This window comes from Phocoena phocoena, chromosome 9, assembly GCF_963924675.1.
Source record: "Phocoena phocoena chromosome 9, mPhoPho1.1, whole genome shotgun sequence".
NCBI classification, from domain to species: Eukaryota; Metazoa; Chordata; class Mammalia; order Artiodactyla; family Phocoenidae; genus Phocoena; species Phocoena phocoena.
This window is the reverse complement of record NC_089227.1, coordinates 67,919,394-67,931,972: the sequence shown is the minus strand read 5'-3', so window position 1 is coordinate 67,931,972 and position 12,579 is coordinate 67,919,394. Positions and strand designations below refer to the sequence as shown.

At 37.7% G+C, this 12,579-nt stretch overlaps 1 protein-coding gene across 1 annotated transcript in view; it reads left to right on the top strand.

The window, feature by feature from the left end:
• IMMP2L (inner mitochondrial membrane peptidase subunit 2) overlaps window positions 1–12,579 on the top strand; it is a 914,463-nt gene that overhangs the window by 611,522 nt on the left and 290,362 nt on the right. The window lies entirely within an intron of this gene.

Here is a 12,579-nt window from a genome sequence, read left to right as displayed (position 1 = left end):
TGTATATTCCATTTTAAGTGGGTCCCCATTATTTGCAATAAAACTTTATGGACTAGAAAAAACATGTCTACCATATATTTATATTAAAGAATGATAGAAAAGGGTAAATCATCTGGCAAATTGTAGCCTCAACATACTCAGTTTTTATTTAAAAAGACATACCTGAACATATTTTATAGTTATTGCTGACTGTATACAGTCAACTAAAAATAGCAGGGTGATCTTTAGCCTTGTGAAAGAATGCATCACAGATTGAGATATAGTTGTAATTTTTGAAACGGGATTCCTTTGGTGTTCTGTATCTAGAACACTTGCAACTAGGGATATTTTGACCTCTGAATTTTCTTACAAAGGATAAAACTTTTCCAGGATAACCTAATGGGAAAGGACAGCCATGAGATTGTAACAACAGCATAACTGACTTTGTCGGATTCTGAGGCTCTGTTAAACCAATTTGGCTAGAAACCAAATTTAGCAACTCTAAGGGTCTTCTGTCTTCAAGTGGTTTCTTTGGTGCATCTATTGGCCCTGCACTCTCTTCCTACTTACCTGGTGGTCTGTATCTCTGTGGCTTGGTTTACCCTAATAACTTGGTAACTTCTATTAGTTCTTGGAAATATTCTCCCCCTTTTTCCTTCTATTGTCCCCAAAATTCCCTTACAATCTCTCACAATTCTTTTAACCCCTCCAAAGTACCATCCTCAACCTGCCTCCTTTTATCAGACATTTATTCTCAGCCACTAAAAACCCATTTTAAATTTAAACCCTTCTAGCTTATCAGACACTAAACTCTTGCCCTTTCTGTAACTCTGTGTATTCCACCCAGCAGAGAGGAAGGAGGTAATACCAGGAGGCTTAGAAACAAATAGGAGTTAAACATCTGATTTAATGGTAGCATTTTTTTTGGTTTAAAGCTTCATAAATAAACTATCATAGTAACAAGTTATTGCAGTATAAACAGCAGGAAATAAAATACTAAGAAAAAGTTTTTGATAACTTAGAAACTAGAGCTATATAAGTGGCTATCAAGCTGAGCAAGTAGATGATAATGCTGGTTTCAGAGGTGACCAGTTGAGTTGATTTTGCAGAATCCCAAACCTCATGTATTTTTTCCTGAAGACAGTTCATGAATGCTATTCAGTGTACTACTGGGGGCATAATGTTGACACTTTCAAGGGAGCAAATTGTGTGTAGTTATTGGAACCTAACAGAATTCCTCCTCAAAACAATAGTACTGTATTTTAAAAATTAATAAGTCCAACAGGGTTAGAACAGAAATGAGCCAGGAAGCTTCATATTGTACTTATATTCTAACTTCTACATTGTCAACCTCCTCCATGAGATCGAGCATTTTAGAGAAATTAGGATAGTTTCCATGATTGTGTGGAATTTCACCTCTCCTCACGCATATACCTAACTCAGTTTTACTAGGAAATTTTGAATCTGCAGCACAGTAGAGACATTAATAATGCATGTCACCACAGTAACTAGAAATGGTAATCCACAGATATATGCAGTAGAAGAAAGAAAATGGAATGGGTGCAAATTCTCAGGCCATAAAAACCAAGTATGCAAAAGTATATACCTTTATTTTGCCGTTTCTGGATTTAAGTTTCTTATTGCTAACAAAACCTAGTATTTTCAAGCTGAGGTAAACGTAAGAGCCTTCTGAGGCAATTCGGAGCAATTTAAGTCTGTTTATGGTTCTGCATCTTGTCAGAGTAGTATCTCGGCTTTGGGGAGTTTATATTGTGTTAGCATCAGGGGAAGGACAGCTTGACCTCAGTTCATGCTGGTATCTACTGAGAGGTATGTTGGCCTGTCTGGTTCTCAGTTGTAAACCCACCCCCCAACCCACCACCCTCCGCTCTCATGCTGGCATCCACTGAAATACCCCCATTCCCATCTGACTCTTTATTTATTGCCTGACCCTGAAAAGTATCACATGGTAACCACAGTCATGAGACAAAAGGGCCGGGGTTTAGTACATCAGTTTATATGTCACCTTTTTATCTGATCATAGAAAGTTACATTGAAGACATTCTGGCCATGTTGTTTGGAGGGCACACCTCTGAAGGGCACATGTGAATTTAACAGCTTCTGTCCATTGCAAGCACCTGTTGGGCTTAGTTAGGCAAACTTCAAAAGCTTAATGCACCATAGGTAAAGTATTCATTTTTGTATTTATAAGGATAAAAATTCTGTCTCATTTATTCCAGATATTTGGTTATTCATTGTGGTTAGAAATGAATTATGGGTGAAAAAGTGGGTGGGCGCTAAGTGCTGGCTGCAGGTAAAATGGTCGAGACTGTCTTTGTTCCTCACTTTTACTAGGATGTCCCCTGCCCTGAGCTTGGCATCTCACACGTCACAATATGACCAGTATCATGGCAAACTTGTGAGTGAGCTAAGGTAGAGACAGGATGATCCTTGCGCCATTTTCCAATAGCCTTTTTCAGGTGACTAAAGGTACCACTAACGTCTTGTATGAGCATTGGTGTAAATGTCCTCACTTCAGCTCTTACATACTAGGACAGTTGTCCCTCGGTATCCGAGGGGGACTTCAGATACCAAAATTTACAGATGTTCAAGTCCCTTACATAAAAAGGGGTAGTATTTGCATATAACCTATGCACATCCTCCTGTATACTGTAAGTCATCTCTAGATTACATCTAATACCTAATACAATGTAAATGCTATGTAAATAGTTGTTACACAGTATTGTTTAGAAAATAATGACAAGAAAAATCTGTATACATTCACTACAGATGCAACCATGGCAGGCCTAACTGCACAGTACATGTCAGCAACAATGTAACATTTTCTTTCTTTGAATACTTACAGATTGCTTTCATTTAATGACCTGAAAGAGAAATATATAGACTAAAACACAGAATATTTAAAATACAAGTACATATAGAAAATATAATTATAAACAGAGAAAATATAAATTCACTTCTCTCTCAGACTCACACACACACTGTGTTAACCCTCATCAAAACCCTGCTTATTCTCTCTTGATAACCCTCATGTGATGATAATGATGATGGTGATGACGACGACAATGATGATTGTTGTATTATTTTACCATGCTGATGGGGTGAGGGGATGAGATGTCTGGCACTGTAGGTAAATGGTGAGACACCAGGCTAACTTGAACCTTCTGGCAGGACGTCAGAAGGATGAACTGGGTTTCAGTTGCAGATGTTGAGACTTTGGAGGAGGCTCAGTGATACTAATGTCAGGATCTGTAGAGGCTGAGGGCTGAGGATCTTCAAGCTTGAAGGCCAGAGCTTCACAATTGCAGGTGCTTTCGTTAGAAACATTGTTACAGGAAGCTGCTTCTTCTTTTCTTTTCATCATCAAACAAATCTTGCAGTGGTTCTAGGCGCATCGTTATCCCTCAGGTAATACAGAGGCTTCATTCCATCAAAGAATCATACTTGAAGCTCATGTCCTTTTTAATGCATGAAACTGTCAAAAAAAAAAAAAAAAAACTGCTGCAGATTTTTCAAGCATCCAAACTGATAGTTCTGCCTCCTCTAAGTCTTCTGCATCACTATCGTCATCATCTGTAGAGAATTTCAGCAGATCTTTGAGTTCCTTGTTGGTAAAAGTTTCTCTATGCTATTAGGTGTTCCTCAACATTGTCCCCAATCATGTTAGAGAAGCTTTCCCCCCTAAATTCCCTTGGAACATTCCTGACTTTTGCATCAGTAGTGGGGATGCCCCTGAAATCATAGACAACCTCACTCCATAATGGCTCCCAACATGCACTCCTGTCTTGGGCATTGGAACATCTACAGTCTCTGTAATTGTGAAACTCTTCCATAAATCCACACGTCTTCCTGAAGGTGAGGCAAGTGTAAGTTGCTTCAATGCACCTGATGATGCCTTGATCAAGTGGCTGCAGCAGTGACATAGTGTTAGGAGGCAGGAACATTACTTCTGCATTCTTGTCGGTGAAGCAGAGACGTTGGGGTGGCTGGGAACATTGCCAATGGGGAGGCCCTTGAATGGCAGCCTCTTCTTTTCGAGGTATTTTTTTCACTTCAGGAATGAAGCCCTGGTGGAACTATCCCAAGAACAAGATGGCCATCACCCAAGCCTCCTTGTTGTGTTGCCAGAACACAGGCAGGCGATTTGGGGTTTTCATCACATTTCATCACTATTGAAGACTTGCTCTGGAAGGTAGCCTTTCTCTTCTATGAATTTCTTGAGCTCTTCTGGGGGCGCTGATGACGCTTGGCATCAGTCAATGCAGATTCTCCCGTGATCTTCTCGTAGCTCGCCAGCCATCCCTTAGCAGCCTTCATCTCCTTCCTCTCGCTCTCCCCAGCCCCTTCACAGTAACGCTCGTAGAGATGAAGTGCTTTTCACGCATAACTTTGCCATCAACAGGGATACGCTCCTGTGGCATGTCCTCTAGCCGCACACTTCATGCTTTCTCAGTCTTTGCAAGCACTTTAACATCAACCAGAGAGACTATTGTTGCAATTGTAGGTGAAGCACTAACACTTCCGCAAATTTTAGCTTCTTTCTGCTTTACTGTGTGAATGCTCAGTTCGTTCTTACCGACCTTACTGCCCACTTTGGCAAGCGGCATGACACGTTTCAAAAGATCTAGGATTTTCATTTTCTCTTTGATAGAAAGCACTTTACACTCCCTCTTAACCTTTGAGGGATGCTTTGACCACTTAATGGCTTTTTAGGAGCCATTTGCTTCACAGAAACAAAGGGTGCCTACAGCATAAGCAGCCAACGAACAAGATGCGAGGTGAACAGCGTTCAAACGACTAGGTGCTGGAGAGAGACTGCGTGTCTGTGGAATGGCAGGAGGCTGCAGCAGCCTACACATCACTCGATTCAGTGGATTTAGTGTAGTGCTCAATGCACGGCAAATTGAAGTTTTGCTTTCTGGGACTTTCTGGAATTTCTCTTTTATCCAAATGTTTTCAACCTGTGGTTGGTTGAATTCGTGGATGCAGAACCCAGGGATACAGAGAACTGAATTTATTCATTTTGCATTTCAGTTGGTCTGCTTTTTCTGTGCCATATTCATGCATATAAATATGGCTTGATATGGAAAATATCAATAGCTTACACTTTCAAGTTCTGTTGTTTGTATATTCTTCAAGCCTACCATGTATGTGGCACTATTTCCCAACCTGTTTAAAGCTTAAAGTATAAATCCAGTTAGCTTAATCATGATATTAGGGTTATGAGACTAGACTGATGGTTTTAATTCATTTGAAGACCAGTTAATTTTGTTTTATTCCATAGCCTTAAGTGGTACTCTACAAAAAAGTCATACTCAATGAGATAGTGAGGCTAGAGGGGTAAAACCTGTCTTGAGTACAGCAAAAACTGCTCAGGCACTCCTGAGTGCATACTTTGGGGACAGAGTAGTAGTATTTCTATATGAATGTCTGCACTTTGAGAGCCTATACTGAAAGAATAGTCAATATTTATATTTATGTTAGGTTTTCATCTCCACTTCCACAGATATGGTCAACTTTAAGCATATTCAATACAAATTTATAAAATAAATAAATGAGGGAATGTATTTTTCAGCTCAGAATTTTCTTTATAGTTCAGAGGAGTTTCTTTAAATAGTATGATTCCATATTGTATGGTGGAATATACACACATACACACGTGTGTATTACATAAGTGCTATATATTTTATGTATGTACTATATATATTCATTTACATACAATTCTAGACAGTGAAGTGTAAGTGCAGTTACGTTCACAACTGAATATTGCAGTGTTCTATGTTCTGAAATGCTTGAATTAATAAACATTGGTAGAAATTAGCTCATTGTTATGATTATACTAAATTTCTTAGATTTTTCACAGTTAAGTGAAGACATTTATTTTTCAGAATCAAAACAGTCAATTACAAAACCATTTCAGCTTTTTCAGTTACGGAAGTTAGAGTCATAATGCACATTTAATTGATTTTGTATAATCAAGGCTGATTTACTAATAAGACAAGTTGTCACTATTTGCATATTAAACTTCTTCTAATCGTAGTTAGTGACGGTGAGACAACTCTTAAATTTAACCAAGAAAATGTTTATCAATAGACAACAGTTTAATTCTTTAAAGTTCATGCTTTTGTTGTTTCATAAGTACTATTAGAATATATTTATTTGTATAAGGAATTGTCTGCCATAAATCTGAAGCATAAGCTTATTGTTCCTGCTGCTACATTCTTGGATCACTAGAACCCCCACTGGAATAGAGCTCTCAGGGTCTCTATAGGATCATATTGCTACCGCTCAGGAGCCTGATTCAGGGAGGGTTTGCTTTGAGAGAATAAGCCATCCATTCCTTACCCCATCCCCACCCACAAAATATGTCTGCCCAAGAGCACTGTCCCCAGTGCTCTGAAATTCTACTCACTTCCCACTAGGATTTTCTACACACATAACAACCCTCTGCCCCAGCCTGGTGGTGATCCTTTCCCAGGATTTCCCTTCCCCCAAGACCTGTTCCCTGTGTAAGAAAATATGGTATCATAGAAGAAAAATTTGAAGCATTAACCTGGGTTCTTGCCACCTCATCTGTAATTCACTTTCCTAACAATGAGGCCCTTGGATTGGAGCATTTTATGAGATATCTGAGCAGGAGTAATTGTTAGGAATTGCATATATACACACATACATACACTTTTTTTTTAAAGGTTATTCTATGACATATAGGTTTTTTTGGGTTTGTTTTTTAAATTAATTAATTAATTAATTTTTGGCTGCATTGGGTCTCCGTTGCTGTGAGCGGGCTTTCTCTAGTTGCGGCAAGTGGGGGCTACTCTTGGTTATGGTGCTCGGGCTTCTCATTGTGGTGGCTTCTTTTGTTGCAGAGCATGGGCTCTAGGCACACAGCCTTCAGTAGTTGTGGCTCGCGGGCTCTAGAGCACAGGCTCAGTAGTTGTGGCACATGGGCTTTGTTGCTCCATGGCATATGGGATCTTCCCGGAGCAGGGATTGAACCCGTGTCCCTTGCATTGGCAGGTGGATTTTTAACGACTGCACCACCAGGGAAGTCCCATACATACACTTTTCTGAAACTGTATCTGAGGTTATAAGCTTTACACTTGTGAAGATTTCAAGAATAAACCCAAAGAGCAACAAAAAGTCTTGATAACTTCTTTTGTTTAAGTTTCAAAGATTCACATGATACAAAGAGAAGTCTGCAAGGGGCAAAAATGTAGCTGAAATGCTGACCTAAGTAAGAACTTTTAGAGTGCTAATTAATAAAACTGCATTGAATTTAGAAAATAGATCATTATAAAAGGGGCTGTTTGCACAAAGTTCGAGCTACTACTGATAGTGAAGCAAGAATACAGAATTTAACATAGAAAAAAGTCATTTTTATCATGATTCTACAGATAACACCCATTTAATTTAAAACTGACATGTGACTTTCCAATATGAATACAGTTATATTTAGTTTTCATGTTTCTTTAGTTAATTGTGTAATAAAATTTGACCAAACCTCTAAAACCGCCTTTCTTGCCCTCTAATGCAACAGACTCTGAAATTATTGGAGGGTTTTTGAAATAAATATTCTATCTATGTAAGTCTTAAAAAAAAATCCTAACGATTTGCTTGTGTCCAGTTAATTGATCTTCTTTATGAATTTATTTTAGGAAGAGTTGCCTCTAAGATTTACCAATTTCCTACTATGCGTTAGACCCTCTGCTGGAGTTTTCATGTGTTCTCTCAGTTGTTATATGATGCTAGAGGCGGAAGAAATCATCAAGATTTCTAGGGGTTCCCAAACTCATGTGTCCTCAGACACTGAGACCCACATGAAACAAGCTGTTGGCACTGGGGCAACTTCTCAGGATCTGCTTCTCAGATCCAGTGGACTCTTCACGGAAGAATGTAGGCTTTGGGTGCCAGATCTTTGTATTTTTCTAAGAGGAACAAGAAATTAGAATTTTTATGTGAAGTCTCCTGTTTGTTTGGCCAGCTCCAGCTTAAAAAATAAATAAATAAATAAATAAATGATGAGTGGACCAAACAAAACATTTCTACAAGCTAGATCTGATTGTCTGACTTCTGGTTTAGGACTTCTGATCTAGCCTTATCTCTCTGAAAATGAAACCCAGATTGTTTACAGGGCTTGCCTACAGTCAGCAGCTGTCTGTACCAAAGGTGGAACAGTGACCATAGATTCCATTTCCAATGTCCCCCAGTCCATGCATTTGTAGGACACAAGGCGCCCAAGCAGAAACCCGTAGGCCATGGAGAATGGGTGAGACTGAATATTGCCAGGAAAGGACTAGGTACACTCATAGGCCTTTTCTAGCTCTAACCTATGAAAATCATGTGAAACCCAGGCAATATTTTCCAAAATTTAAAAAAAAAAAAAAAGAGAGGAAAGAAGAGAAGCTATCGTTTGCTAAGGTTTTTCATGACTTTTTATTCTGTTGTGTGGACTTTTCATTTTCATTTAGATAATAAAGTAGCAATCCTTTTTTCTTTTACCATTTTGATGATGTAAAATTAGTTGATTTAATGCATGTCCATCCTTTCAACAGTATAAAAAATAGTCTATCTGTTATAGGTCATTCCTAGAATATTAGTTCTTAGTTTTACCTCATTCATGAAGAGTTAAAATTTAGACCTTTCTGTGATATATGTCAAGGTGACTTCTAATCCTGAGGTGAATTCTATAATAATCTGGGCCAATCCTGAACCATATAAATATAAAAATCTACACAACCCACAGAGGGAGGTTTTAGAATTTTACTATAAGTGGGAGAAGGGTGAACGTGCTCAGACGCAGGGTTCAGGTATATGTCTGAAATCAGGATGAGCACAAGTGTACCAGCAGAGAGGGTGGTGCACTTGCTAACCTCCTCATTCCCACAGAACACAAGAGGGTCTCTCTTGAGTTTTCCAGAGTACCTTCCCAGTGTTCCAAACAGGATCAAAATAACAACCTTTTGAGAACATACACAAACATGAAATTAGCTACAAAGGTTATGAGACTGAAGACATGGCTCTGTTGGCTTGTCACAGGGTAAAAATGGCAACACTTCTATCAAGATAGGAAGTGAAATTCAAGGAGAGGTACATTATGTAACACAGGAATCTTATTATGTCTATGCTAACCCTTCACCCTTCCCCACAACCATTCTTGTTAGAGATAAGTCTGCCACATCAAACTGATCTACTGAGACCTACGCAGTAGAGAGACGATTCTAGGCATCTTGTCCAAACCTCTGGAGAACCTTGCCTAATTAAATCTTTGGCATAAAACAGAATGCTTAAAATTCAGACTCCAGAAATAAATATTGTAAAACAATGCTTATTATGAAAACACTAAAATTTCAAATTTAAATCCAAATTTTATTGGGCAGCATACATCATGTCCCTAAAGTAAGGCGTAATCCTTCACTTGTTATTTTTCTTACTTCTAGAAGACAGCCAAGAAAATGTAGACAAAGGGACGTTCAGTGACTTTCACAGTGTAAATCTGTAATCACTCTTGTACCACTTGTACTTACATCCAAGTAATGCATTCAACAGCCTAATGATTAAAATATAGTTATAGATTTTGAACAGTAATGGGATTAATGTTAGTAATAGCCTTTTTAAAAAATTTTGAACCATGTGATTAGATTCATGAGATTAATATTACATTAAAATTTATAGATACATTTGAAGTAGTAATTCATAAGACTTTAATTGTATAGGTAGCTCACTTTGTATATTCTATTTTGCCTCACGATCTTACTATGTAGGTTATTTTAAAATATAAAATACTTTTCAAGTATATCTCAAAAGCTTAAAGGTTGTGGCATAAATACTATTTTACGCTGATAACGGTTGCATTTCATGTCATTTCATTAATGTTAATAGCGCGTCAGTATTAGGTGGGGAGACTTGATAATTAGTTCAGGTCTCACTCCTGTCTTGGAACGTTTCTTCTCAGTTAACATCATGTGACACAAATATTTGTCATCTTCTAATGGACTTCCCAGTAATCTGAACCAAAAATCCAGGCATGTGTTTTATCAAACACAGAACTATGCCCCCCACCTTTTGCTTTATATCCTTCCTAATTTTTCCCAGTACAGTTGCATGCACGTTTTCTCTTTATACTTACTGAAGCAAGGTCATGGTACACATAAATTTTCTGGCTCGCATGTTAAATCTATGTATCCTGTTGACATTTCCACATCATTAAAAATTCTTTTATAGCGTCATTTTTAATGGTTGAAGAATATTTTATAATGTGGATGGACTATAATTTATTTCACCAATCTTTTCTTGTTGATTTTTTCTCTTTTTTAAAATAGACAACATCCATGTAGCTAAAATTTTGTATACATCCACAACCATTTCATAAGGATACGTTCCTAAAAGCATAATTGATATGTTAAAGAGAATATAAAATCTTAACCTATTTACCAAAAGGTATGTTACATGATCCTGTACTTTAGGACATGTACTAAATCCTCAACAACAAACTGTATTAATAGTATTATTACTATTTCTTTGTCAATATAATAGGAAAATGGTGTCCTATTGTTTTAATATACAATTCTTTGGTGATCACTGAGGTTGAATTTTTTTTATACATTTCTGGTTATCTAAACAGAGAGACACGGGGGCAAATTTTTCTAAAGATCTATAAGTAACCCTGCACAGAAGATATGAATTCTGTCATCTTGAATGTGCCCAGATCCCTCACTCTAGCTGTACATAAATGACATTAACTTTATAGAAATATAATGTTTAGTCAATTCAGTGAAGGGGACAGTTCAGTCAAAAACTCTGATCAAATTTCCTTTTAAAATAAAGAATATTAATAGTTAATTTAGTGGAAAGTTATGTCACTAAGTTTCACAAGTAGACTCAAATGGTTTAGATGATTTTGTTTTCTCTGCAAGATATAATGTGAAATATAAATCTTATTGAAACTGCATATTTCCTTTGGCAAAGTATTACATTTTGAATGTATTTAATCTTTTTAGTATTTGTCCATTTACCTTCCTTTTTAAAGGTAATTCAATTCAAAATGTGACTTGAATTGAAAATACTTTTATCTATCTCTGATTTTTAAATACATCTTAAGTGATCATTTATGTGATATGTGAGCTGTTTCTTGAAACACATGTTAAATCAAAAGACTAAAAATGTTATTGGCAGGAAATTGAACATACTAAGATTGAGTTATCCATTGCTCTGTAACCTCTAGCAGCTTAAAACAACAAAGATTATCTCACACATTTTTCTAAGGATCAGGAAACCAGAGCAGCTTCAGTGGGTGGTATGGCTCAGGGTCTCTCATGAGGTTGCCATGAAGCTATTGGCCACAGCTGCACTTCATGAAGACTTGACTGGGACTGTAGGATCTACTGGGTTTTGTTTGTCTGTTTGCTTATTTGTTTGTTTTTAATTGAAATGTAGTTGCTGTACAATATTGTGTTAGTTTCAGGTGTACTACCTAGTGATTCGACATTTACATACATTAGGAAATGATCACCACAATAAGTCTAGTAACCATTTGTACCCATACAAAGGTATGAAAATATTATTGGCCATGTTCCTTTTGCTGTATATTACATCCCAGTGGCTTATTTATCTTATAACTGGAAGTTTGTACCTCTTAATCCCTTTTGCCTATTTCACCCAACCTCCCACTCCCCTCCCTCCTGGCGACCACCCATTTGTTCTCTGTATCTATGAGTGTGTTGAAGGATCTACTTCTAAGTTCATTCACGTGAAGGTTGGCCAACCTTAGTTTCTCACTAAATGAGCTTCTCAGTAGGACTGCTGAGAAACAGACATGGCTTCTCCTAGAGTGAGGAATCCCAGAGATAGAGTAAGGGGGGGAGGAGGGAAGAGAAGGGGAGGGGAGTATTTATTTGAGTAAATAGTATTACCTTAAGTAAACATTTACCATAAGCTACTAATCATAGATTAAAATAAATGATGTCTGCATTAAGTATATCAGAACCTATCAATTTCTTTTAGTCTTGTCTTAGCACTCTGAATTACATAATCTTTAAATGGCTAAACCTAGTTGTGCTTTAAAAGAATTTCCTCCCCTTCTCCCTCCTCATCAAGCTCTACCATACCCTAAAACCCGAACCCCCAGATTCTCCCTGCATCTGCCTCTCTCTCCAGGGCTGTCCAGTATTATGCCCCAAAGAGGGTAGGGTCTTGGAGGAAGGAAAACACAGAGTTTAGGGGGACCTCAAACACTGTGTCCTCTGGGCTTCTGTAGAAAGATGCGAGTACAAGTGACAAGACTCCAGCAAGGCTGGGCCCTGCCCCTCTCCAACTGATCCTTTGGCACAAGGGTCAGAAGCAGCTTTAAGTAGGAAATGTGGCAAGGGACCAAGGGTTTAAGAACAGCCCCAAACTTCAAGTCCTTGAGGAAGTGACATCCTCTCCTCTGGGTGGGCCTGGTCTAAGTGCTTTGTTAGAAATAAACCAACGTGGAAAAAAAAAAAAAAGGAATTTCCTAATTGTTTTTTTTTTTCAAAAAAATTCCTCTCTTCATTGTTTTCTTTGTTTAAATCAAACCCCTCTGTTTATTTTAAATAA